A 27,902-nucleotide genomic window follows, 5' to 3' on the forward strand; every position below is an offset into this window, starting at 1 on the left:
CTGGTACTTCAGCTGACTGGCTATAAACTAGAGTTCCTACAACCCCCTTCTTGAGTTTGATGATTTGCTAGAACTTGGGGAAACACATTTACGAGTTTATCCTCCTATATAATAAAAGGCTAATATGAAAATTGTCCCCTTGGCCGGGAATTCAACTGAGAGTTTGACTAGGGGGTGGGGCCAGCCAGCCACCTGCGGCCCCTCCCCCCATCTGACCTGCCCCCTATCAGCCCCTCCACCCCAGTTGGAGGCAGGATAGTTGGACACTACCTGTGTATGAATTCATGCTCTGGGCCTCTAGGTATATAATAAAGGATATGATACAATATACAGCTGAATAGCCAGATGAAATACATAGGGCAAGGTTTGGAATTGTCCTGAGTGCAGGAACTTCTGTCCCCAGGGAACAAGAAAGAACAACATAGAGAGCAGTTATTAGTATGGGAATGATGTTCTCATAGTTTGCTGGTGAGTTTACAATTTTTTTACAATCTTTTAAAAAGTCATTTACCATATTTTCCGGCGTATAAGACGACTTTTGAAACGAAAAAAAGCCTGCTCAGATTGGCCAGAGTCAGAGAGGCGGTCTATTAAAAAAAGAACTGGTGTTGCCTCGGAAGTTGGGGGTAGTCTTATACAGCAAATATAGGCCTAAACCTATGTTTTAACTGTAAAATTAGGGGGGTCATCTTATACGCCGGAAAATACGTAAACATACAGATGGTTTTTAATCTCTAGAATTTCAACTGTCGTACATACCACAGATACCCCTAAAAGTATTTTTTCTACTTAGCTATTACGATTTGAAAAGCTGGTTTTATGGTGCAGTCAGCCAGCCAGTGGGGCAAAGGCCTGACATTCACATGTTTTATGTTAAAACAGTATCATTTACACAACCCAACATTTCTTTTTCTCATTTGACCTGATTTTCTCATTAGTTTTGCAAGAGTAGAAAAATTGTTAGCAATATAAATTGGGAAATATATCTTTTGCTAAAGTTCAATGTGTTTAAATAGTTTTGTGATTGTTTTTCTTGTTTTGTTTTCTTTTTCCCCCAATTCATTCTTTTTCTCATTCAACAGGTTTTTCATTTCTGGCTAAAGCTGATTTTAATGCATTTATTTCAAGCAAGCGCCTTTTGGACTAAAAGTCATAGCTGACTTTTTGTTGATAGTCACGTTTATTTGTTAACTGGTTTATTATAATTTGTTCTCCATATTTATTGGGAAGTGACTATATTACTGTTCCTACCTATGTCAATGAGTCTCCAAATATTTGCCCTTAGTAGGTTACCAGGATGCAGAGAAATTGCAACCCTTGTGCAGTGCTGGTAGGAATGTAAATGGTATAGCCACCATGACTATTATTCAAAAAATATTAAGCATGAAAATAGCATTTGATCCAGGAATTTCACTATGGTTATATACCCAAAAAGATTCAAAGCAAATATTTGTACACCCATGTTCACACAGCGTAACTCATGTTAGTCAAAAGGTGAAACAACCCAAATATCTATAGGCAGATAAATGGGTAAACACAATATGGCATATACATACAATAGGATATTATCTAGCCTTAAAAATGAAGGAATTTTTAAAAATATATTTTTATTGATTTTAGAGAGGAAGGTAGATGGAGAGAGATAGAAACATCAATGATGAGAGAGAAACATGGATCAGCCACCTCCTGCACACCCCCTACTGGGGATGTGCCCGCAACCAAGGTACATGCCCTTGACCAGAATTGAACCTGGAACCCTTCAGTCTGCAGGCCGACACTCTGTCCACTGAGCCAAACCAGTCAGGGTGGCCTCCATCTCTTCGAATGTTCATCTTATACCCTTGCTTAAAGTGCCATGTGCCATCATGCTAACTTCTTTAAGAATCTTCTCACCTCTCTTCTTTTCATTGGAATTGCCCATAGTCATGTTTCTAAGCACCTTTCTGATACTGTCTCCTTTTGGAAACTTGTGGAATTAGGCTTATATTTTCTTAAAATATTTTGAAATCTAGCTTCCTAAAATCCTCTGTATACATTTTATCCAGCTCAACCTTTCCTTCCCTTGAAAGGTGCTCATCCCTTTCACTCCAACAAATTACTTTTTCCCATGGGTTGGAATCAGTCAGAGTACAGTTATTTTTATTTCTTCCTCTACCTTATAGGACATGAAATTGTTAGGAAGGCAAGTAAAAGAATCTACTTTTATCTGAATGAAGTTCCCAGAATGGTATCTCCATTGTGTGCGGTCTGCCAATTGTGTGGCTTTCCTCCAAGTGGCTCAGCTCTGCTTCCCTCACAACATTACTTCTGCTCCTCTCTCCTTTCATCTTCATCCAAGTGTTCAGGAATTCCTCTGACTCTATTGTTATCACAGCCTACAGGGCTGCTCCATCTCCTCCCAACAGGTCTTTTGCGCACAGCACACCCTTCTATCAGTATGTTCCCATGGATCCATTCCATCACGCCAACCCCCGGGGGTATCTCTGAGGTCCTGTTTGTCACCCTGTGCTATAATCTCAAGGTTACTATGTTGCTCATGTTCTGTGCATGATATCTGGATATCTGCTGTGTGTGTTTGTTTCCTGATGTCCTTTCCAATTGTTTTCTCACTAAATTACCCAGCATCTCCCTCCTGTTGAAATTCTTCCCAGCCCTCTTGAATGTCATCCATGGAAACCCATTTCCATTTTGTCTAGGTGTTTTTTTCTCCTTCCCATCTGTTTTCCATTTACAGCCCTTTTGGCCAGAGGAGTTGGTCTCTGACTAAACATTCTTTTCAGTCTTTGAAAAATGCTCTCCATTCTTAGTCAAATATCTGTCATTCCTACATTTGAAGCTATGGCCCTGAAATAAAAAATTACACCAATGTGTATCGAATAGTTCATATTTCATTTCATATTTTATTCTCAACATTTGTGCCCCTACGTCTTTTATTTTATTTTTTTGTTTTCTAAGTCTTTTATTTTATACCCCAGATTTCACAGTATCTCAGGATACTTCCGTACTGTTTTCTATTTTGATTGGTTTTCACTTCCCTGTAATTGGCAGTTAATAGCTTTGACCTTCCTCGGAAGTCTCTGCCATAGGCTAGATTCATACTCCATGAAAATAACACCCCTTTCTTGCATGCATTGATTGTGTCAATTCTCAGACATTACCGTTTCCCTCACAAGGGGAGTCCGCATGTCCCAGCATGTTATTTTTCCTCCATAGCTTTACCATTTCATGTGCCTTCCTTCTCTGTGGGAAAAGAATATTATGGGTGTAATATACTAGGAAGGAGGCTTGCTCTGCTGTTTATTACTAGGTAGGTAGAGAGGACAATAACTAAGTGAATTTGCCAAGCCTCAGCATCTTTATCCTTTATGTGGGGATGTCATACTGACCTTACAGGGTTATTATGATGATTTAGTAAGATACTATATATGAAACCACTTTGTATGCTAAAAGTTAACACAAACTTAGACTTTATTATTACTTTTTCAATCCTGACCCAAGGATGTATTTTTACTGATTTGAGAGAGAGAGAGAGAGAGAGAGAGAGAGAGAGAGAGAGAGGGAGAGAGAGAGAGAGAGAGATCAATGTGAAAAAAAAAACGATCAGTTTTCTCTCATCTAGGCCTGGACTTAGGTATGTGCCCTGACTAGGAACTGAACCCGAAACATTTTGGTGTACAGGATGACGCTCCAACCAACTGAGCCACCGAGCCACCCAGCCAGGGCCAAACTTAGATTTTTAAAGTAATCATTGGATTATTTTTCTTCCAACTAGCAGAGCACATGCCGCTTCATGAGAAGTTGCTTCTACCCCATATTAACTCATTTACTGAGTGCCTTCTAGAAGCCAGATCCTCTATAAGGAGAAGCAGAGGCGTGTGCAGGAAACTTGCTGGTGGACTTCTCAGGTGGGAGGAAAGTGAATTTGGGAGCATGTCCTTCCCCAGAGGATTAAAGTGGACATTGTGGTAGCCTGTGCACTGCCCACGCACATCTATGCTTTGCATGTTTTTTGGATTTTAATATGCCATGCACAAGTGTTCCTGGGCATCCCAGAGGTCATCCCAGCCATGTGTAAGAATCAGCTTATTTTTTAGAACTGTGGGGAGTTCTGACTCCTACAGGATCCACCATAAGCTAACTTCATCTGGGAACATGCCGCAGTACACCCTTCTCTACCCTAACCAGGATGGCATGGCATGGTTCTCTCTTTGGTTTGTAGGGCAGTAATATCAACTAACCATTTGAAATAGCAACTACAAATGTTATTGGGTATTGAATCCCTATTACGTGTCACATACTCCACTAAGCTCTTTCAGTCATTTAAAAAAATTACTGCTCCCCTAAGAAACCTTTTGAGACATGTTTTTCTTAATATTCCCTGCATGGAATTTTAACACCACACACATACCGTGTATTTGTTTAGGTACTATATGTACGTAGGTACTACCTGTGCTTTATATGTAAAAAGAGTGATATTTTTTTCACCCTCAGCCCCAAGAACCAATTTTCACATCTTTGGGGGCAATATTACCCCATTGAGAATTCATTACATATGATATAGAAATATATTATTATAGATATTAATCATATATAAGTGTGAGAACCCCTTTCACGTCCTGCGTGGTTCAGGGTTCGTTTGGATCCCGGAGAAGGCCGCACACAAATGAAGAGACTAGAAAAAATTAATTTGGCGATATGGGGGGCCAGGAGGTAGTCCAACTCTAGTGGGGGAACTGCTGCTAGCCTCTGGCCTTGCTGTTCCTTTTATTGAGATTATGGGATACACCCATTACCCTTAAGCAGGTTTGGGATGCACCCATAGCCCTTAGGCAGGTAATAAGCAGATTATCATATCAGTAAGGATTTACATGATTATTTGATGGGGAGTTGCCTCAGTTACCATTGTCTCAATTAGATAAGGAGTGGTTGGCTCTGACCTTTCAGCCTTTTACATCTTTCTATTAGTGAGATAATGATCCGTTTCCGGCATATAAGTATATTAAATATGTAATATATAAACAATATATAAACAATATATTAATTATATATATTTTATTCCCTCCTCAATCATTCCCCAAGTTATCTCTAAACTGTTTGCTCAATTCCTGAATATATTACACAACTATTGACACCAGCAAAGAAACCTTGATCCAGAGGTAACGGCAAACACTCCATTTGGGGAAAGGCTGCATTTTGCACGTAGAGCCCCAGGTCAAACCTAGACAGACTTCAGCTTGATGAAGTCCTGTGGCCTCCCTTGATGCATACTAGTTTCTTTGTGACCTCTTCCCCCAGGACCTTGAATGGATGCTGAACATTCCTTATGAGAAATCTGAGGTGCATACTATTCAGGAGCCACAATTTTCCTACTGCCTGCTGCCAAGTTTCTTGAGAGCCCAACTGTTGGGGTAAGATATACATATGTACTGTGATCTCTCAGGTCACAAATACTGTTTTCATTTTCTGATGTGTCAAAACCTAGAAAATGTGGAAATGAAGAAGGTCATGGCAGGACTGGTAAGAGGAGAGAAAGGAGAGAAGGGAAGACTGGACGGATGGGGTGGGAGGAAAGAGAAAGAAAAGGGGAAGGAGATAAAATGTAACAGAAAAAGCAAGGGCCTTGGAATCAGACAACTGGCTTGGTCACTTTGTGACCTTGGGAAAATTACTAAAACACTCTGGGTCAATAATGCTTGTTTTTCAAGGTCTGTGTTTGTATAATGTCTGGCACATGAGAGAAGCTAAATTGTGTAAGCATTATTATTATCAACACATGTTGGTAATAAGAAGAATTCTAAGCAAATAAATTTGCCATTAAAGTTTTCTTAACTTAGAAAAGGCTTGTGCATACCAATACATATAGGCATAGCCACAAGGCATTCTGGGACCCCAAGAACAAAGGCTGATGACAGAGGATCCTTTTGTAGTTTCTAGGGGGCCTAATAAATAGCACCCCTTTTCTCCATTCAGATTTGAACTAACTGAGAAATAAGACAAAGGAGTCAGCAGATGTAAGCCAATATATGGCCCTTATGTTAATAATGCTACTTCATAGAGTGTAGCTTTTATGTTGGAACAAGTGGAGTTCTTAATATGAACTCCAAAATTTGACCAACTTACATAGTAACCTCAGGCAACACCAGAACAGGGCAGGCTTCCCCATGTGGAGAAATATGCTCCCTGTGGGTAGCTCCTAAGAAAAGGAACAGAGGCAGGATTTAGGCCCGGCATGATTTTTCTCCTAAATACACCAACCAGGTAAGTCAGTTCACCTTCCTGGGGGAGGAATGTCTGAGGGAGCAGAAGAAGCCAGGTGTGTTATGCTAGTGGGTGTCCTTCCACCTGGGCAAGATAAATCAAGAGGGGGTTGGGTATGAGCTTCCAACTTCCAACAGGTCCAAAGTCAATAATGGGAGGTGACCAGAATCAGGAGAGTTTAATGAGATCATAGAACTGGGGCTGGAGTGAAAAGAAGGGATACTGTAGTCCAGTCAGCATGACTCAGTGGTTGAGCACTGACTTATGAACCAGGAGGTCAGGGTTTGGGCCACATGCCCGTGTTGTAGGCTAGAATGCCAGGGTGGGGCCTGCAGGAGGCAGCCAACCAATGATTCTTTCTCATCATTTGATATTTCTATCTCTCCCTCTCCCTTCCACTCTGAAATCAATAAAAATATATTTTTTTAAAAAAGGAAAGAAAGGATACTGTAGTGTGCTGCAAAGTTGTTTAACAATTAGCTCTCTGGGAAAAAAATGATATAAATTTATACACTTTACTGATACACACAATATATAAATGATAATAAAATATATGATACTTTTTCTTTTAAATTTCATATAGCCTGATTCTGACTGATTGCTTTCACCGAGTTTTGCTGAATTCATATCTATAGCCAACATAAGGGTTACAATTCAACCATGATTGACAAGTGGAGTAATTTCCACTATCCAGATAGCAATAGATGAAAATAACTCATGGGCCGAAACCAGTTTGGCTCAGTGGATAGAGTGTCAGCCTGTGGACTGAAGGGTCCCAGGTTCGATTCTGGTCAAGGGCATGTACCTTGGTTGCGGGCACATCCTCAGTGGGGGGTGTGCAAGAGGCAGCTGATTGATGTTTCTCTCTCATCGATGTTTCTAACTTTCTATCCCTCTCCCTTTATCTCTGTAAAAGAAAAAAAAATATATATATATATACACACACACACACACACACAAATATATATATATATATATATATATATATATATATATATATATATATATATATAAAAGAAAATAACTCATGGGCATAGACAGTAGTAAAATGTAGCAAGATTATTAAGAAGTGACAAATTTTGTGTACTTATGATCTTTGCTTTTAATATAAATAAACTATAAGTTATGTCATTTAAATTGGAATAATGACTGTGTTTAACATCCAACTTGTAAAAAGCCTGAACATATATTAGTCGGCACACTGCTGAGGGGTATTCCACAGTCCTAGTTATGTTTTTCACAGGAGTGGCAAATTACAGTTCAATCTCCACCTACAGAGAGATTTTGGTGGCACTTGTGAAGTGAGGGGTGGGCAGGCTGCAAGGATCTCCTGGCAGGAAGAATAGCCTCCACCAGGGGTCAGTGTGGTCCCAGATGTAGGGCCAGGCCTGTGGTTACTAGATGATTATGAATAAGGGCCACATCTGGGGGCAGAGGGCTGAGACTCAGGGCTTCTTTCTGGGTGTTGAGCAATCTGGAAACCAAAACAGAACTCCCGAGGTACTATTGGAGAAGTGGTTAGGGGAGAGGCCTCCTGCTCCCCATACCCATCTGGCTATGGACAGCGCAGCAAGATCCATTCTAAACACCCCTTCTGGTGGGGCGAGAACTCATTCTAGACAGAGGATGAACTTGGGCTCAGGAGCAAGGGTGGGACAGAAGTTTACTGGAAATGGGGCTCAGGCCTGTAGTTGAAAGGGCAAGGGAGGGGAGATTAACACTAGAAGCAAAGCAGGATTTTTTGCTCAGTTAAATAATTTGGAGCTTGAAGGACATAAGCAGAATCACAGAAATCCAATTTCCAAACACTTCTTTCCTGCACATAGGAATTATGGATGAGTTTTTAAACAGGAGTAGATTATATAGCACAACACACCCACTGTCAACACAGGTTCCCATATTTTAAATGCTCTAATTTATCCTAATTTCTTCTTTTTTCTTTTTTTTAATTAAATTATTATCTGTGTACATATTTTAACATTGCCCCCCCCCCATACATACCCTCCCTCCCCAGAGTTTTATGTCCATTGGTTGTACTTATATGCATGTATACAAGTCCTTCAGTTGATCTATTATCTCCCCCAGATCTCCCTACCCTACCTGCTGTGATTTGACAGTCTGCTTATTGCTTTACTGTCTCTGTTTCATTTTATATGCTTAAAGTCATTTTCTGGAAGGCCCACTTAAAACTAAAATGCCTCTTAAGGAGTTTGATAATATAATGTCTTGGTGACTTACTTTTTCCCTATCTAAGGTAAATCCATCTACCTTAACAGAGTAAAAGCATAAATGCTAGAAAAGTTGCATTTTCTTACTAATTTAATTAAAATTGCCCTAGCCCTAGCTGGTTTGGCTCAGTGGATAGAGCGTCAGCCTGCACAGTGAAGGGTCCCGGATTCGATTCCAGTCAAGGGCACATGCCAGCGTTTTGGGCTTAATCCCCAGGGGTGGGCGTGCAGGAGGCAGCCAATCAATGATTCTTTCTCATCATTGATATTTCTATCTCTTCTTCTCCCTTTCTGAGATCAATAAAAATATATTTAAAAAATAAAATAGAATTGTCCCTAAAGTTGTATAAACTATCCAAATCATATATATAAAGTAGACTTTTATTTGTTACTCTACACTTACCTAATAGGAGATTTAGTTTGTTTTCTCGTTTATGAAGATCCAGCTTTGTACTGAAACTGGAAAGCCCAAGATTTTCAGAGATTTGTGCTTATCTCTCTTTGCTTGCTTCAGGCATGAATTACTCCCTTGCCATAAGGATAAAAGTCACTTTATAACTGATATATAGGTCTTAGATTAATAGAACAACAAATTTAGTTTCAGACTATGTGTGACTTAATTTTACATTCTTATTTTTAACAGTTTATGAAATGCTATTCAGTGGTATGTTAGAAATAATGGGAAAAGAACAAATTTGGGTTGATTGATGTCTAGCATAAATTAATTAAAGTTATTAAATTATTTATTACAAAAAGTATATTATGTCTATTAACCTAAGAAACATTCAAATCTGTAAATAATTTTTTGTGAGTTTATTTGAGCCAAACTGTCAACAATTGCCAAGAAGTAAAATTTCAAAGTATTGAGATAATGCTCTGGAGAATGGCATTATTTCACCTTGTTTTATACATTACCATCAAAAGAGGAGACGTAGGTGGGTTGCATGAACTTCATTGGTCATAGATTAGGGAGCCGTGAGAAAGCTAAAAGTGGGGAAACTTCTAGGATTGGATAAAATGTAAAATGGTAGACATATACTTCTTTTTTCTTAGGTGGGTGCAGGATAGTTGACAGTCAACAGTTAACAGATATAAATATATAAATAAACAAATAAACAAACAAATAAATAAAATTCTCAAGTAACAATAACAATGAGGGAATGTGTTCTCTGCCCTAGCGCCATTAGTTGTGCCCTGAGGGGTCCAGAAAAAGGGAAGTTACAAGTTACCCTGACCTTCCACAGGTATATTATCTTAGATGCAAAAAGACAATGGGCTCAGTAAAGATCAAAGTTTTAGTCAGGTTAGCCCCTTTTGGTCCACAGGCATGAATTGTCTAAGTTAAAAAACAACTGTGTTTCATACAGAAGAATAAGAAAAAAGATATCTAAAATAAACTAATAAATAGGATCAGCATATACATAGTTTTATAACTTTAAAAGATTTTTACAGTCCATAATTTAAGCATGAAGAAGTAGAAAGTAAAATATAATGAATCCTCAAACTTTGTTAATCTTGTTATAGTCTTACAATTCTGACAGCATTGTGTTTCATCTCTCAATATAGAAGTTAAAAATAATATATCATCACATTTAAAAAATAATTTTAAAAATGTATGGTATCATTCATTGTTTAAATTTCCTCAATTTTTTTTGGGTGTGGGTGTGTGTCTCAGACAGTAAAATACATTACAATTAGTTAATATGTCTCTTAAATTTCAAACTATAGGTTTTCCTGCCAATTTTTTTTACAATTTATTACAGATAAATTAATAAATTCATTTTACTTAATTTAATAAAGATAAATTCGTTTTACTTAATATATCACAAATATTTCTTCATCATTTTCAAGACTTCATAATATTCCATTGAGAGGATGCTCCCTAGTTCTTTTGCACAATTCTCTATTGTTAATTCTCTATAATTGTTTCCAATATTTTCCTGATATTCAATCTATTGCAATAAGTACTCACATATATTTCTGGAGACTTACTTGTTATTTATTTTTAAAAAATTAATAGCTGCAGAGTAGCTGGTTGAAAGACTCGCTCTCTTTCCCCCAATGCTTTTTCCAGTGGTATTTCTAAAGAAAGGTATGAACTTGCTGAAACTGGTTTGGCTCAGTGGTAGAGCGTCGGTCTGTGGACTGAAAGGTCCCAGGTTCGATTCTGCTCAAGGGCATGTACATTGGTTGCGGGCACATCCCCGGTAGGGGGTGTGCAAGAGGCAGCTGGTTGATGATTCTCTCTCATTGACGTTTCTAGCTCTCTATCCCTCTCTCCTCCTCTCTGTAAAAAATCAATAAAATATATTAAAAAAAAAAAGAAAGGTATGAACTTGCTTTTGAATGTGATTTAAATTTAAGTTCTCCAAAAACTGAGCATTCCTGCAAAAATATTGAAATCATTTCTTACTATACCAGCAGGGTTCAGGATTTAGCACACAGTTTCTCTCATTACAGAGGATCAAAGAGAGGTGTATGGCAAGATGTGGTAGCTGTTAACAGTTAAGGAGCAGGTTAAACTGGAAGGTGTTATATGTCCTCAACTAGAGGCCTGGTGTATGACATTCATGCATTAGGGGGTGGGGAGTTCTTCAGCCAGGCCTGCACCCTCTTGGGCCTTAGCTGGCAATCGGATATCCCTCAAAGGGTCCTTAGCGCTGCTGAGGAGGTGGGAGAGGCTCCAGCCACAGCTGCTGTGCTCTCCAGCTGTTAGCTTGGCTTCTGGCTGAGCGGTGGCGCTCCCCCTGTGGGAGCATACTGACCAACAAGGGGAAGCTCCTACATTGAGTTCTGCCCCTAGTGGTCAGTGTTCATCATAGCAACTGTTCGTTCTTCAGTCTATTTGCATATTAGGGTTTTATTGTATAGGATGATTCACCCCTCTGGCTGGAGGTGTCACTTTAGTTTGAACTGAAAATGCTACCTTCTTTTATATGACTGATGAAAAACCCTCAGTATGTAGATAGAATGCTTTGGCAAATGTGTTTATTCCTTCTTTGATGGCTGTGCTCAGACTATAAAGTTACAAGAAAGTCGAATCTCTATGAGAGAATATGAGTAATTGTTATCACCACAGGGTAAGATTCCATGACTTCCTTTGAAAGCTCTCAAGAATTCAATGTGGGAATGAATGAGTAATTATTGAAGCTAGGTGGCGGATACATGGTAATTTATTTTATTATTCTCCCTAATTTTGGGTAGGTGTGAAAATTCATGTCTGTAATAAAAATGTAGAATGTCTTTTAGAGCAATATGGTTAATTCATGGCCATGTGGCCCCTGGGTAGCTCTTTGGGGCTCCAACTTGAGCCCTTGATGCAAGCATGAATGAATAAAGATTTCACAATAAATTATTGTAATGGGGTGTTTTTAAAGTAAGAACAAGTCCTTAGAGAGATTCCAAACTATATTCCACCCAAGTGTGTGCCACCATTCACTTTTATTTTGTGCAGTAAATGAATCATATAGGAATATTTTACAAAGGATATTAGATTAGCCCTTTGTCAATGACGCTAGAGGATTCAGCCTTATACCCTTCATCAAGGAGACAACTCTTTTAAGACATTGCAGTCTTAAAAAAATTAGCAATTAAGAAATTCTACCTTCTATATAATCTAGTTTATAAAAGGTATTGAAAACACCTATGTTGTATTCAATTGGGATTTACAAGATAACACTGATCTTTTTTTTCTTTTATTATATATTTATTTTTAATCCTCACCTAAGGATATTTTTCCATTGATTTTTAGAGGGAGTGGAAGAAAGAGGGAAAGACAGAGCGAAATATTGATATGGGAGAAACACCATTGTTTGCCTCCAGCACCAGCCCTGACCAGGACTAGGGCCCACACTGGGGAGCAGGCTGCAACCAAGGTACATGTCATTCACTTGAATCGAACCTGGGACCTTTTGGTCTGAAGGCTGAAGGCTGATGCTGTATCTACTGAGCCACATTGCTTAGGGCTAGGGTTAGGGTGAGGAATTTCAACCCTCTTAAGTCTCAGTTTACTTATCTGTAAAATATAAATGATAATATTATTTATGACATAGGATCTTTGTGTGGATTCAATGTAGGTTAACATTTACTGAACAATTCTCCCAATGCTAGGCTCTATCCTTAGCACTTCTCATGTTTTATCTCATTTAATCTTTAAATTAACCCTTTTTTATTTAAATTTCTTTTTTGATTAAGGTATCACATATTTGTCTTCACCCCCCCACCCCCATTCCCATCCCAAACCTATCCCCACGCATGCCCCCACCCCCACGCATGTCCACTCGTTAGGCTCATATGGATGCACAGGAGTCCTTTGGTTGATCTCACCCTTTATCAGCACCCTCCCCTACCCTCCCTCTGAGGTCTGACTTAAATTAACTTTTTCACAAATACAAAGAGATTAGAAAAGTATCTGGTACGTAGCACGCACTGAATAATTGTTAGTATTCTATTATTATCATCACCTTTTTGGGTTGTAAAGATTAAATGAGATGATATAAGTATTTCACACAACATCTAATACATAGCTTATGCTTAACAACTATTAATTATTTGCATATAAAAATGTTTATCTAATGAGTAAACATTATTCATATGAGTCATTTTGGGAAGTAGGATCTAATCTAAAAAGATAACTGACAAAGAATGTCCCAATGGAAAAAAAGACCATATAGAAAAAAATTTATAGATCACATTTCAACATTCTTTTTCTTATTTGTCATACATTGAGGAAGCCAAGAGAGCTCTTTGAACTAATTGGGAGGGCCAAGGAGGTAATTAAATAGTCTCTAATTAAGCTGGTAATAGCTGCCCTCTATTGGAGGGATCAAAAGCCAGAGAAACACTGCCTGTGAGGACTTTTGAAGATAGGCGGCTCTCAGTGATGACAGCCTTGAAGTTTTTGACCCTACAAAGTAGCACAGAGAGAGAGTTGGCTCTGTCTTTCAGGGTCCAAGAGAAAGAAAGGAAAGGTCTAGGTGGATAGATAACAGTTAAGGGTTTGTCAGGAAAATGTTCACTTATATTTGGCCATTTGTATTTGTTTTAGTTTTTTTATTTTGAGAATACTTTATTAAAGCTGGGGACAGTGAACAAAGGAAGGGCTTAGGGTAGAAGGAGCAACAGGAGAGACCATATAGGTCAGAGGTAGGGAACGTTTTTTCTGCCAAGAGCCATTTGGATATTTATCACATCATTCGCAGGCCATACAAAATTATCAACTTAAAAATCAGCCTGCTATATTTGGTCAAACATTTCATTAATTCACCCCTAATGCCTTGGCATGGCCAGACCAAATGATTTCAAGGGCCTAATATGGCCCAAGGGCTGGATGTTTCCCCCCCTGGCCTAGGCGGTGCTTTGCTTTGATACTCTAGAAACGTTATACCAAAGAAGTGAGCCAAGGTGAGGCTGCTGTTAGCTTCCTAAAAAGTCAGAGAAAAGAGGGCCTTGGAAACACGTACAGGGGATTATCCCTGGACAAGCTGCCACTGCCTGCTGCTTGCCTGGTTCTAAGTCTCATGGGGACCTTAGAAAAGGTAACAGTACATACGTGGGAAAGAAAGCTCTGGGTGTGCTCCAGAGAGAGCCCAGTTTTAGAATCTTACTCTGAATTGTGTCTTCTAAAATAAAAAGTCAGTTCTAACTGCTTTGCTCTTTTATATAAAGGATTCCTGTCTATTGGAAAAGGACTGTTGCATGGGCAGGTGTACTCTACCTTGTCTGCTATGAAGGGGAAACCAAGCAGTTGAAGCCTTTCCTATTCACACTATTTTGCTTAGCTAAATTGACCACTCCCTGTGTGTGTACCCAAAATGCAATTGGCTTCTCAATTATCACGGTACCTGCTACACTTGGGAAGCACTTGTCTTTTTCTTGGTCTAGACCTGTACTGTTCAACAGTATGAGCTACATTTTTGACGTTAAGTTGTTTTCTACTTTCTAAAAGTAAAAAGGAACTGGTGGACTATCACTTTTCAAAAAAAAAAAATCCTTATTCAGTAATACTTTTCCATTGATTTTTAGGGAGAGTAGAAGAGAAAGAGAAAGACAGAGAGAAACATTGATATGAGAGAAACACATCCGTTGGTTGCCTCCTGCACGAGCCCTAACCAGGGCTCAGGCCAGGGAGGAGCCTGCAACCCAGGTACATACCCTTGACCAGAATCCAACCTGGGACCCTTTGGTCTGCAGGCCAATGCTCTGTCCACTGAGCAAAACTGGCTAAGGCTGGAATATCACTTTGATATGCAATTCATATAGAAATAGGGTCTAGTAATAATTAATGTCGTTTTTAAACATTCGTTTAAAATCTTGCTTGGCGTTGACTTGTATTGACATAACCTTCAAACACGTGGTATCTACAGAACGTGTGAAGTGCAATTAACAAGTTTTGCTTGAAAAAGTTTGTGTTTGGTTTGGTTTTTGTTGCAAAACTAGGGCTAAGAAGATGGCGGATGAAGAGCATATTCGGCACTGCATGCTTTACGAGTTCCATTTAGGAAGAAAAGTGAGGCTGCAAAAAACATCTACTATAGTGCTCTTGGTCAAGATGCAGTTAGCGCCAGAAAATGCCAGCGTTGGTTTGAGAAATTTCGCGAGGGAAATTTTTCGTTAAATGACAAGAGTGGTCGAGGCCGTGTGTCCAATTTTGATCAAGAAGCTCTTCAAGCTCTTTTGGTGCAAAATCCTCAAATTACCCAAAAAGAGCTTGCGACAACTTTAAATTGTTCACAAAAAAACAATTTCCAATCAATTGCGTGCACTTGGCAAAGTCCGAAAGTTTGGAAAATGGGTTCCTCATGAGTTGACTGACAACAACCGTAATCAAAGAGTCACAATTTGCAGTTCGCTCCTCTCTCGTCAAAACCGTTTGCCGTTTTTAGAGCAAATTGTTACTGGAGATGAAGAATGGGTGCTGTATGTTAATTTGAAAAGGCGGCCTCAATGGTTGGACAAAAATGAGGCTCCGCAGCCCACGCCAAAACCTGACTTGCATGCGAAAAAAGTGATGTTGTGTGTTTGGTGGAATTTTAAAGGAATTCTTCATTGTGAACTTTTACCATCTAACCAAACCATTACAAGTGCAGTGTATAGTGCCCAATTGGAAAGGTTAGCCCAAGCTATAAGAGAAAAAGAACCCGCCCTGATTAATCGGAAGGGCGTAATTCTTCACCACGATAACGCACGACCGCATACTGCAAGAATCACTGCTGAAAAACTGCGCCAGTTGGAATGGGAAGTTCTCCCTCAACCTGCATATTCTCCTGATATTGCCCCTTCCGATTACCATTTGTTTCGTTCTTTGCAAAACTTTCTTCTTGGAAAAAAATTTAATAATGAAGAATGCCTCAAAAATGCATTGACCGAATTTTTTGCATCAAAATCACAAGAATTTTACAACAGAGGGATTAAAATGCTTCCTGAGCGTTGGGCACAAGTAGTAGAAAACAACAGCAACTATATTGTTGATTAAATTTTGTTGTATTGTTTAAATAAATTCGATTTAAAAAAGGTATTAGAAAACGACATTAATTATTACTAGACCTAAATATTAATGAGATGTTTTGTAGTTTTTTGGGGAGGAGTACTAATTTCTTGAAGTCCAGTGTGCATTTTACACTTATACCACATCACAACTTGGATTAGCCACATTTTGAGTGTTCAATAGCCATACATGGCTAGGGCTCCTATATTGAACAGTGTGAAGTGAGGGGATGAGCATCTCTAAGGCATCTAATCTATCTTCGTGCCCACTGTACTTTGTGCAGTGCCTGAAACACAACTGCTGTTCTGTTAAGTAAATGTGATACACAGATTTGTAAGATCATGTCCAATGATCTTTGCTTTTGTACAACCCCTTTCCCTTTGAGGGTGGGTGGATCATGTGAATACGAAGAGAGATCAGCTACTGATTATGATACATTATGGCCAAAGGGAGAGTACCATGGATGGGCCTGCTCTAATCAGGTGAGTCCTGTAAAAGCAGACTTTTCTCCGACTGGTAACAAAGAAAGGAATCAGAGAGAATTGTCCCTGCTGGTCTGGAAGGAAGCCCAAGGATGTGCAGTTCAGGGCGAAGATTAAATTGTGCTCTCTTTGCATCTTAGGAGTCCAGCTTGCTCAATGAGATCATTTAATTAGTATCACTGACATAATTTCAGTCTACAACTAGATTTCAACCTTCAAGCCATGGCAATATAGCATTTTTCTGGTAGACAGTCTCCTATTCCTGCAGACTTATCTTAAGTCTTTCTACCTTCCTGATTCTTGAACTTCCCAGTGTTCTTTTCCTCTCAGATGATCCTGCCTCAGACTTGGCAGAAAAAGTAGAATAAATCAGATGAGAGGAAACTTTTTTTCATTTCATCTGCATCACCAAATGGACCTTAGAACTATACTTAGCATGTTGTTAAATAACACATACACTAATAACTCCTCCCAACCCACTGCGGCCCCTCCCCCTGGCTGGCCAACTGCCCGCAGCCCCTCCTCACGGCCAGCCCCTCTCCCTGACCAGCCCCGCCCCAATCAGGTGTAGACGGGCTGGGCTCCCCCGTGCACAAATTAGTGTCAAAGAGTCAAAGATCTTTGCAGGGTGTATTCATGTTTGCTGTAGGCTTTTGGATGAATTGAAGCTTCAAAAGTGCTTTAGTGTCAGGGATACTTACAGCTTCTATTTCTAAGCCCCTCCCTAGACAGGTAATATTGTTTAGTTTCCTGTTGACAAACCCTCTAAAGGGAGGATATGGTTTGATGTGGCTGGCCTCTTTAGTAGGGTAGCAGTGGAGAGAGAACACAGGAAGATGGTGGTTGTGCTGAGCACCTCTCCTGGACACATGACTAACTCTCCAGACCGTAAACAGTTTTCCTCCTGATCATTCGTCATTCAGGTTCCTGGTCTATGAAGGCTGGAGTGCATTTAGGTCACACTTCAGTGATTCGCGTGAGGGAGTCCAATCAGGGGCAGGGCCGACAGGGGACTGGGGCTGTGGGTGGTTGGCTGGCCAGTCCCACGCCTGATCAGGTCGATTGGCCGCCACAATGCCTGTCATAGCCTCCAGTCATTCTGATCATTTTGGTTATTCTACCATCGGTTGCTTGGCTTATATATATATAGATTGTAAGTATGTAGAGGATGGTTCCACTATTTGACAATGGTATATGCTTGTAGGCAGGTGGACTGGTTTTTTCACAATCTTATTTTCAATCTTGGTTTGCTTATTTCACTTTTATATAATATAAAAATAAACTTTTAACTCATTTTCCAATTTGGAAACTTTTTGTTTATATTAAAATCAATGAGATGCTCTAAAATCAAGTTTTAATTTATATGTATTGCATTCTGCAAAATATGTTGACAAGATTATCATTTGTATGATAAGTATTTCACAATATTTGAAATGGAGCATTTTATGCCTCTGCCATTACCCTCAGAGAGCTCTTCTAGTCTCATTTCTCTTGTTTTGTCTAATTACAATTTCATTTTAAAAGCAGTTGGGAGCATATATACCCTGAACATTTAAAAATGTTACATTTAATGTATATAATGAGTTTTAATTCCAGTATAACTAACAAAAATAATTGAAAAACTGAGTTGCTAATGAAGAATGCTTTTCTATACAAGTAATTTACATTCTCTAAAAGAAGTCTGAGTTCATTATAGAAAATTTGGATATCACAGGAAAATATAAAGACTAAAATAAAAACAGCCTTAATCACATCACTTCTTCAACACTCAATCTTGAGATCTTCCAGTCTTTTCTATTTTTCAAACATGTTGTAAAAATGCAGACACATTTTAAAATCCTGCTGTTTTCTCACTGAACATTGTGTTGAGGCCATCGTTTTCCTGAGCTATTTAATACTCAAACAATGTAGTTTTGAAGACCAAATTGTATTCCATCATATTATAATGTTATAGTTTATTATATTATAATTCACATTGTATATAATATCCTAATGTATAATCTGGTCCTATTATAATTTATTTAACAATTCCTAACATGCTTATTTTTAGAAATAGAAAAACTGGTATACTCTTGGCTTGAGGCAAGTATGCATGTAGTATTTAGTTTTGGTATTTCCATCCCACACCTTAACTTAAATTTTTAAGTAACCTTAACTTAAATTTTTGCCAAATTGCAGACTTCATAGTCTGTAAACAATTGCAGACCTGTTTTAAATTCAGCAAAAATTAAAAGGCCACCAAACTGTTAGGTTTCAGAAATTGCAGTCTTTCCTCAGGCTTTCTTTTTTACTTCTTAATCCTTTGCTCTTTACCTTTACTTCTTAATTGCTTGTTATTCACCCTTCCCCCCTATTGAATTATTTTTCACTTCTTCCTTTGCCTCTTTTCAACATGGAGTTAATTTTTATTGGAGCTTTTTTTTTTTTCTTTCTTTTTTTATGTGCCTCAGGCATGAAACAGCTCTGGCCACCACAGTATCAAGCTAGGATGAACTAAGGACTGTACATCTGCTTTGCCTCTGATTGATATAAGAGCAACACCACCAATCAGGTGTCTTCTTGCCCATTGCCAGGGGGTGGAACTTTTCTAAATGCTCATATTAGGAAAATATCAGATATTACACATAAAGCTTGTAGGCCTTATGCTTGCCTACACAGCATACATTTACCTGCATATCAAGGGTGGAACCATCTAGTGCAGAGGTTCCCAAACTTGTTTGTGCCGTAGACCCCTGGCCATGTTTTTCGGTTTTGGGTAGACCCCCTACTTACCTGATATTGATTTTTTTGTAAATTTCTAACTGTAGTGAAGTTTAGTGTTAAAAACTTGAAATAAAAACACATGTTAAGTTTTATACATTTATTTATTGAATTTAAATTAAAACTACTCAAAATAAAATTTTGTATCTGTTATATAAAATATACGTAACATAAAATAAACTAAGCAATAAGTAAATGTTTTTAGTGGGAAGGATGAACCTGATGCTTTAATACTAAATTATCAACATTTGGTGTCAATTTTGTAAGGTTTAATCTTAAATCTCCTCGGCTAATGATGTCCAGTCTGTTTCTTTTTTTCGTTAGGAGATTGGTAACAGCGCTAAACCCCCTTTCCACAAGGTATGACGATGGAAAGGAAATAAAAAATTTCCTCGCTATATTCCATAATACGGGATAAGTAACGGGTATGTTTTTTTGCAGCCAGAATTGCTGATATCCGTTTTTAAACTGAACCTTAAGTTCTTCGTTTGTACTTATTTCAGTCAGTTCCTCTTGCATTATGACATTCGTTTCTTCTATTTCACCATATGGGTTAATTATCCACGGTGGTATTACCATAGTCAAAACATCATCAAATCTAGTTTCAAAATAATGTACCTACTTTTCTCCGGCATTCTCAAACAAAATAACACTGATTCACTATAATTTGTATGATAAACTACCAGTTTATATTTTTAAAAATATTTTCTCAGCACTTTCCTATTCAAGATTCAGGAAACGAATGAACGTATTTTTCTCACATTCATATTTATAGAGTGATGAATTGAACAAGTTGGTGCAAGTTCGTGAAGCTTTGAGACAAAAATTGGCAAGAATGTTTACTGCGCGTATGCTTGTAACAAGATGATACTGGTATATCATTATGTGCAGGTTTTTATCCTACAACTTACACAATTTTATAAACATATATAATAAATTTTTTACTTCATAGGTACTTTTATAAATAATGTATATGTTTTTATATTATAAGATAATATGATGTAAGTAAATAGGTACTATCAGTGTATGTTGAGATCCACTATCGTGGACCCCCATTTTCATTTCATGGACCCCCAAATTTTTTTTTCGCTGACGTAGACCCCTTGTAGGTTGTCATAGACCCCTGGGGGTCGATATAGACCACTTTGGGAATCACTGATCTAGTGAGAGATTGCTGTATACCGAATTCACCACACTGATGGCCAGAATACCAGTTTTTAAATTTACCCAGTGAGCCATGGAGTCGTCATGTGGTCTGAAATGCTTCACTGTGACTAACACATTCTCTGACTTAAAATAGACCTTTAAGGAAAGCCAAGTCAGAAGCAGAAGTTTGCTTAATAAGAATGAAATCAGAGCAGGAATGTCGTTGAGTGGTAACAGGCTAAGGCAGCCTTATGTACGCATTCTTATAATTAAGGCTAGATGTGGGATTCAGGTTAGGCTGAGGGACAGAAGTTGAGACTCTGAGAAATTCATCAAGCAAATGAGTGGCATGGGTAAGTGCCTGTGGTATGATAGCCAGCTTGCCATCTTGTTAAATATCTTTGCCTTACTGTGCACAGTGCACCATTCTATTAGAAACTTCTGCATGAATAGCTTGCTTCTTTTTTCACTCTCCTTCCTTCAGGTCATCCATCGATGGCTCCTGCTGTCCTCTCCTACTCCTATGTCTAATTGTTATTTCTCTGTCTTCTTTCCATCCTGACTCAGTTCTTGCATCTGTGGTGTAACATGTTTATACAAATTCTGTTCTTGGCGTGTCACTAATGTGGCTCCTTCTGGCCACACTCCTCTCTTTCCAGATGCATGGTTGGATGACATGTCCTGCTTTCCTTGTGCTTGGGGTTGGTAGGGCTAAATGGTGAGTTCTGGCCTTTGGATTATGAACAGGAACAACACCTGTCACTTCTGGGCTAGTGCACTTAATTGCTGGTATGAGACCCTTCTTTTCTCCGCTACAGAGACCAGCAATGCTCCAGGTGGGTGGTTGCTCTGTAGTCAAAGTGCCAGAGTGAGATGACACTGAACAGAATTCCCACACAACTCTGGACATTAATTGGATGAGAAAGAAACCTTAGATATATTAAGTCCCTGTGGTTTGTGGGTGGTTTGTTCTGCAACATAACCTACCTCTATCCTGACTGAAACAGCCTTCTATTTTTTTTCAAACTCTTCACCTTGTCTCCTAATGAGTTTATCCAAGGTTATGGCTTTAAGTTTATCCTCTAATCCAGTGATTTTCAAACTTTTTTTTTTTCTCTTTACTTCATGGCACATATAAATTAACCACAAATTCTGCAGAATGCCAAAAAATATATTTTTTGCTGGTCTGATAAAAAATAAAAAGGTATAATTTTGATTTATTCACTCTGGAGGGCTACTGTTGTTCCTCTGACTATTGTGTGTTTTAAAAATTCTTGCAATATACCAGTTCACAATCACTGTTCTAATTAAAGGAATTCCAAATCTATTGAAGTGAGCTTAATTGATCCCTTGAGCTCAGTTTTCTAGTTTCCTTGTGACACTTTCAGTGCTCACAAGAACCTCAGCTTGAATATCCTGCAGGTATTTCAAATTCACCATGCCCTCTAACTTACCATCTTCTTTTCCTTAGTTGCTGATTGCTCCTCTCCTCTATTGCAGATTTCAGTTAATAACATTATCTTTCCAGATTCACACTGCATTTGAACCTTGGAAATGTGCCAATTCCCTCATGTGTTAAGGGGCCAGCCTTACCAGTGGAATGCTCAATGGCAGAGACTAAGTTCAAACACAAAACCCAGTAATCAGAGGCACAATAGAGTTGTGTCCATTCAAGTTTCTACAGATTGTTTATCTTAAATTCTTCCAAGAATAAAAATGAGGTTTTCAATTTTGTTTTTAGACCATGGGGATTGACTTTCTCCTCCATTGGTTTGCCAAGAGCAAAAGTGATCATTTTCACCATCAGCTGCCTAAAAAGATGAGATTATTCTTTTCCTTCTTTTTACATTGAAAGAATACTTGGGAAGGTCGGGGAGGGTGGGAAGAGATCAACCAAAGAACTTGTATGCATATATACATAACCCATGGACACAGACAATAGGGTGGGAAAGGCCTGGGGTGAGGGACATGTTTAATACTTTAAACAACAAAGATTTTTTTATTTATTTAAAAAGAACACTTTTAACAACAGGATTACAGTATGTCAAGCATACTGGCTGCTGCAGGCTCCATAGACACTGGTGGATTTTCTGAGCATCACCTTCTCGCCTCCATTACATAGTCTATGAGGAGTTGGCATTTGGCCCCTGAATGCAGCCAAGAAAGGGAAATGAAGGCCGATGTTTGGGTATTGAGGTAACATCAAATCTATGGTCCTTGAACCCGTGGTCTCCACCCCAGGTTCAGTATCTGTGTCTGCAGTTTTATGGCGATTGCGGATCTGGAAGGCTGCCACTCCAGATGCCACCAGGCCACTTATTTATTCATCAAAACAACCCATGATCCAATTGTTCCTTCCATCATCAGCAAAAAAGGAAAATGTGATGAAATCAATCTTTGGCTGCATTGCAGGAGTTAGAAATATATTTGGGATTGGCTGCTGCAGTTGCATTTTAGATTATAATCACAAGAGGAGAACAGGGGATTGAGACTACTATGCAAAGAACAGAGGGTCCAGGGAACAATCCACGCTGACCCTCATAAGGCAGTTCCTCAGTAACTCTGTAGGTTGAGAACCCAGGGCTGGGTGGATACACCATACCAAGCACTTACAGAGGCAAACACCAATATTTTGTGGGAGCCTAAGTATGAAGTCAAAGCTGTAGAACCTAGCATGTAGAGAGCAAATCAAGGTCAAGCTGCTAGTGCTGCTACAGAGAAGCTGATGCCATTCTTTTCCCTCATTCTTTGTGACCAGTTTTCTCTCTCCTGTCTGCAGTTTTAAGCTTGAATGGCAATATTTCTGAGAACTAACATAAAGAAGGGAATGGGGTTGGGTCAGACTTGCTGTTTATAATGTGATTCCCCCCCCCCCCCCCCCCCACTCAATCTTCCCATTTAATTGTGGTGACTCATTCCATTGTGGCTGTGTCTGGTGTTCCAGAGTCCAGAACACATCTGCTCAGCGGGAGCACAGGGGACCCCCTGATGTTCCACTGGGGTAGGGATTGTGGCAGCCTGGCCACAAAGAGCTGGTGAAGGGACCCGGGAGATTGCTCACTTCTTACAAAACTTGCAATCAGTTGTCCTATTTTCAAACCTGTTTCTGCCTTCAGAGGCACCTGGCATTAATTCCTGAGACTTTCTGGGGATTGAGGCATGAACTGGTTTCTTCTGGTTGATCCTCCTCCTGTACCCCCTTTCCTTCCTCTCCTTGGGTTTCCATTTCCAAAATATTGTGGCTGTTGTCTCCTGTTCTTTTTTCTTTGTTTCTGTAGATTCAAGTTTTATTTTATTTTTTATTTTTTGGAGAGTTTGGGAAGGGGAGGGCACATTTGTGTATAGTCTTTCATGCTTACTGGAAGCCTACTTATTCTTTCTTTCAGTTTTTATTATGTTTCTCAGATGTGTCTTGAACCCAGAAAAGGTACTCAATACAAAAGCATAGCAGTTATTTCATGATAAAGTGGCTTCCCTGACCCAAGTTACCCTGCATAAAGATTTCCATAAACAGCAGACAATGCAATATTTATCCAAATTCCCTGTCCTGCATTCATTCAAAATTGAGTGAGCACCACCCTCAGGCTGGCACGGGATAAAATGGTTAGGAATCTTAGAGCCTCTCCTGGTGGGTTTGCATTTCTTCACAGGACTCATGGCAGTTCAATCACTGGTGTAAGTTGACCTTTTGCCATAGGCTGGAGTGACAGAGAGGAGTGACTATCTTTTATAGTGAGAAAACAGCTGTGCCATCATTGCCTTTGCCAGGAGAGAGAGGAAAAATTGTCAGAGGGTTCTGTTTGTCATTGGCAGGAACACTCAGATGCCGGGGTAACACAAACTATTCCAGAGGTACGATTCCTCTGTTGGTTTCCAAGAGCTGGCTTAGCTTCAGCCACGAAGACCCTGATAGAGGGTCTGAAATTCCTTTTTTGCCCAGCCAAAGCACAGGCTCTACCCAGAATATTTCATGATGCCAACGGATGGTTTCCAGAGAGGAATTGGGAATCAAGTTGCGCTCTGGTTGCGGATGGCTCTTTTTCATGCCTAGCTACCCAGGCACAGGCAGCGAGCCCGGAGCCAGGTCTGTACCAGCACACCACGGTGGAGCTATGCATGGGAATGTGCAGGGCTGTGCCCGACTGAACTGCTCCCACCACACAAGGGGCGGTATCTCTAGCCTCCCGTCTTGTATTCTGGCAGCTCTTCTCTTCCTCAGCCCTGCCATCCCCAACCCCAAGTCCTCAAGTCCATTTGTATTATAGTTTGGAAGGAGCCCGACCCACCCAGATTGGCAGAGCTGTAATTGGTGTTTTACCTGCCTTTGCCTCTTTTCTCTCTGCGTTTGATCATTCTGATAATGACAGCTTTCTTCTCTCTTTTCCACCAGAAAACAAAAAGAAACTTTTAAAAAGAGTTGTGCAGTTATATTTAATTTTCTGGTGTCCTGCTAGGGAAATAAAATTCACATTTTAAAATGTTTTCCCACTTCCATTCCCCTCTTCCTCCCTTCTCATCCAAACAGTCCACACTGAGGGGAAACATTCATGTTGAGACTTGTTTTTCCCCTCAGAAGGTTGTTGTGACTACAGTGGCAACATCCTTGAGAGCCGAGGTGTCAAACCGTTGACGTTCTTATTTAAGATCTTCATCATTGTCATCATACTCGGTGCCTGCATTTGTTAGACTGTTTATGTATGTGCATGCTTAAGTGATATTTCTCAGGATAATATTCACAAGGGCCTGGGGTTCCCGGAATGAAAAGTGTTATGTAAACTGAAATGCTTACCCCCTGGCAAAAGGTACCCTCCACTGTGCACACCACCTGGTTCTAACAGCACACATTTGCACAGTGTTTGTAGTTCAGAAGGAATTTTCATGTACATTGTTTCATGTAATCCCCCTGATAACACGGTGGAAAACACACCAGGGACGCTGTGGCTCCAGGAATCATCCCGCCCTGCAGCCACCAGGCGTGTGTGCCTCTGTACCTGGTGCACTGCTAGCTTTTCACAGCTGTTACCGTGCAGCTCTATAGCATCTGGTCCCAGGTGGTTCTGTCTCAGAGAAGAGTCAGATTAATAGAGGCACAAACAAGCACAAAATAATTAGAGGAATTCTTTTATTTTCTTGTGTCTCCTAGAGAGGGAAGCTGGGCAGGTAATTAATTACAGGATATCTTTGGCAGGCTCATGGGGAGGGGGAATGTGTGGATACTGCAAAAGTAGCAAAATGGATCCTGTCACAACTATGTAAACATTTTAGTTAAGGATACATACAATTAGGGCAGGAACTATAAGATGGATTGGGTGTATCATACGTTATACCATAGATGAGGATATGATTTTTTTGTGAGCAGGAGGAATGCATTGTTGAGCCATTGGCGAAGAATAAGAAAGATGTTTGTTTGCTGGGTCATACACAGCCTTTGAACTGAGATTTGATAAGAGAGTATTTCAAGGCAGTAAATAGTTTCTGTAGAAGAGCATCCTTGTAGAAAAGAAGACCAAACCATACTGTAAAAATTGTGGGGGTGATTTGATTTCTTCAGAGGTCTTGCCTAGAAGTCTAGTTCTTAAAGGAATGCCTTAAATGCAAACCTGTTAGTAAACCCAGCTGTAGATGGCCACATCACGTGTGGGGTAAAACATGGGCTTTTGAGAAGAGCACAGGCCTTGGACAAGCCAGACCTGAGCTTGACTCCTAGATCCCACAAGTACCAGTTTATGACCTTGGACAAACCTTGACCGTTGTGAGTCTCCATTTTTCTGTGTGAATATCCACGAATTACAAATGCCTCCTTTACAAAACAGTCGTGAGAATAAAGTGGGATAAAACGTGCAGCTCCACAGGCGGTGGCATTTGTACTGTGGCTTGTGGTCTTTCCCCTTCTCCGTGGAATCCAGGTTAGAGACTCGGCTCAGATCCTTTGTCTGTTCCCCGAAGCCCCAAGTTATAAAGGCTCTCAGAAAGGCTTCAATTTGCTGCAGCTAGTGTTTATTCATTACAACCTTGCTTCCAACTCACATCTAGGTTGATAAATTTGCTGTACTGGATGAGTATTACAAAGAACATTTAAAAAGCACTGTTTTGTCCGGTCAAATGACAGCGGATAACGTGGCCCAGAATCGGGCTTATGTGAAGGATGGTAAATACGAATCAACTTTTGATTTCTCATGCAACAAAGGAAAAAGGATTGTGGTTTTATCTATTGCACATTGTAAATCACTTAGATGTCTCTCTCCTAAGAGTTCTGGGGTCATATTTATGGACCGTGGGGGCCGTGATTGCACTTCCCAGAATCTGAAGTGAGAATCACACTCGCCCTGCATTTCTTTTTATTTCTATTACACTCACCATGGGTTCCCTGGTGCAAAGGGACTGATTTCTAGAGGAGTTCAACTGGCCACCCTCCTGCCCACAAGGCATCTCACATAAATAGACTCACAAAAGGAATTACAACAAATATGAGTGTGAGCTGGTGTGTTGGTGAAAATTTCTTGTTAGAAAACAGAACTCTGAACACATCAGCTCAGGCAAAATAGACATTATTGGTTCACATGACTTGGAAGTTCAGGGATGCCACTGGATGTCAACCCCAAGGGAAAAGAGGTATTCTGATTACTCTGGCAGAAAAGTCCCAGGGAAGATTCTACTTACATGTGCATTGATGGACTGGCAAAGGAGAATTGCACGATTGCATGTCATATTCTATTATTTTCTACTAAAATTACTTGGTAACTAATATTTTATATTGTTTTCTGCTTTTCCTATTCTCTTTTGGGATCTGGGTGTTTATCCTTAAATATTCTTAAATATAATATCTTTTCTATTACTTTTTCACTAATCATGGCTCTGCTCCTATCACATGCATGTCTTTGAGCCTTTCACCATGACCTGAGTGATGAGAATATTGATTGGTCAGCCTGGGCCACATGACCACTTTCGCACTGGGAGGAGAGAAGCATCATTTTTCACGGATCCATCAGGACCACAGGAACTGGGGAGATGCAGAGGCAGACAATATATGTCTACTCACCCATCCCTGTGTTGTACCTTTATCTGTTGAGAAATGTAATTGTGATTCCCTCTGGTTTCGATTCAATCCTTTTCCTCTCCACCAGCTGGTCAGAATCCTTTCATGATTCTTCCCCAATAAAAGGCAACAGCGAAACAGTTAAAGATTCCTGAGAAGTTACATTATTTCATAGCCTTTACAAATTTAACAATGAGAAAAACAATCCCCATTTCCATTAAGTTTTCCCAGGTGGAATTTCTAAGTCTTTTGCCATCTTTATAAATCGGATAGACAGTATTTTCTTTGATGTTTCTGCCTTTTTATACTTCAGCATTCCAAATGAAACTGATGTGAAAGATATGGTATAGGAAGGATATTGGTAAGTGTATGAATTTCAGGGTCAACTGACTTGTGTTCAAATCCCACTTCAACCACTTGCTTAGGGAAATGAAAATAAAATTTCTTTTTTTTTTTTTCATTTATCATATAGACAAACATTTTAAATATTAGCATGATATATATCT

The 27,902-nt window shown here is 39.5% G+C and overlaps 1 protein-coding gene across 3 annotated transcripts in view; it reads left to right on the top strand.

Moving 5' to 3' along the window:
* The window catches only part of LOC311630570 (U3 small nucleolar RNA-associated protein 14 homolog A-like), a 75,154-nt gene that overhangs the window by 5,333 nt on the left and 41,919 nt on the right, over positions 1–27,902 (top strand). For 2 of the 3 annotated variants that reach the window (XM_084899733.1, XM_084899735.1), the window contains exon 2: positions 5,296–5,408. The gene's annotated coding sequence lies outside the window, so the exon portion shown is untranslated. Of the gene's footprint in view, positions 1–5,295; positions 5,409–12,237; positions 12,362–27,902 lie in introns of all 3 variants that reach the window. The other variant, XM_084899734.1, reaches the window with a different exon arrangement.

This window comes from Pipistrellus hanaki (genome assembly GCF_964339955.1).
Source record: "Pipistrellus hanaki genome assembly, chromosome: 11".
NCBI lineage: Eukaryota > Metazoa > Chordata > Mammalia > Chiroptera > Vespertilionidae > Pipistrellus > Pipistrellus hanaki.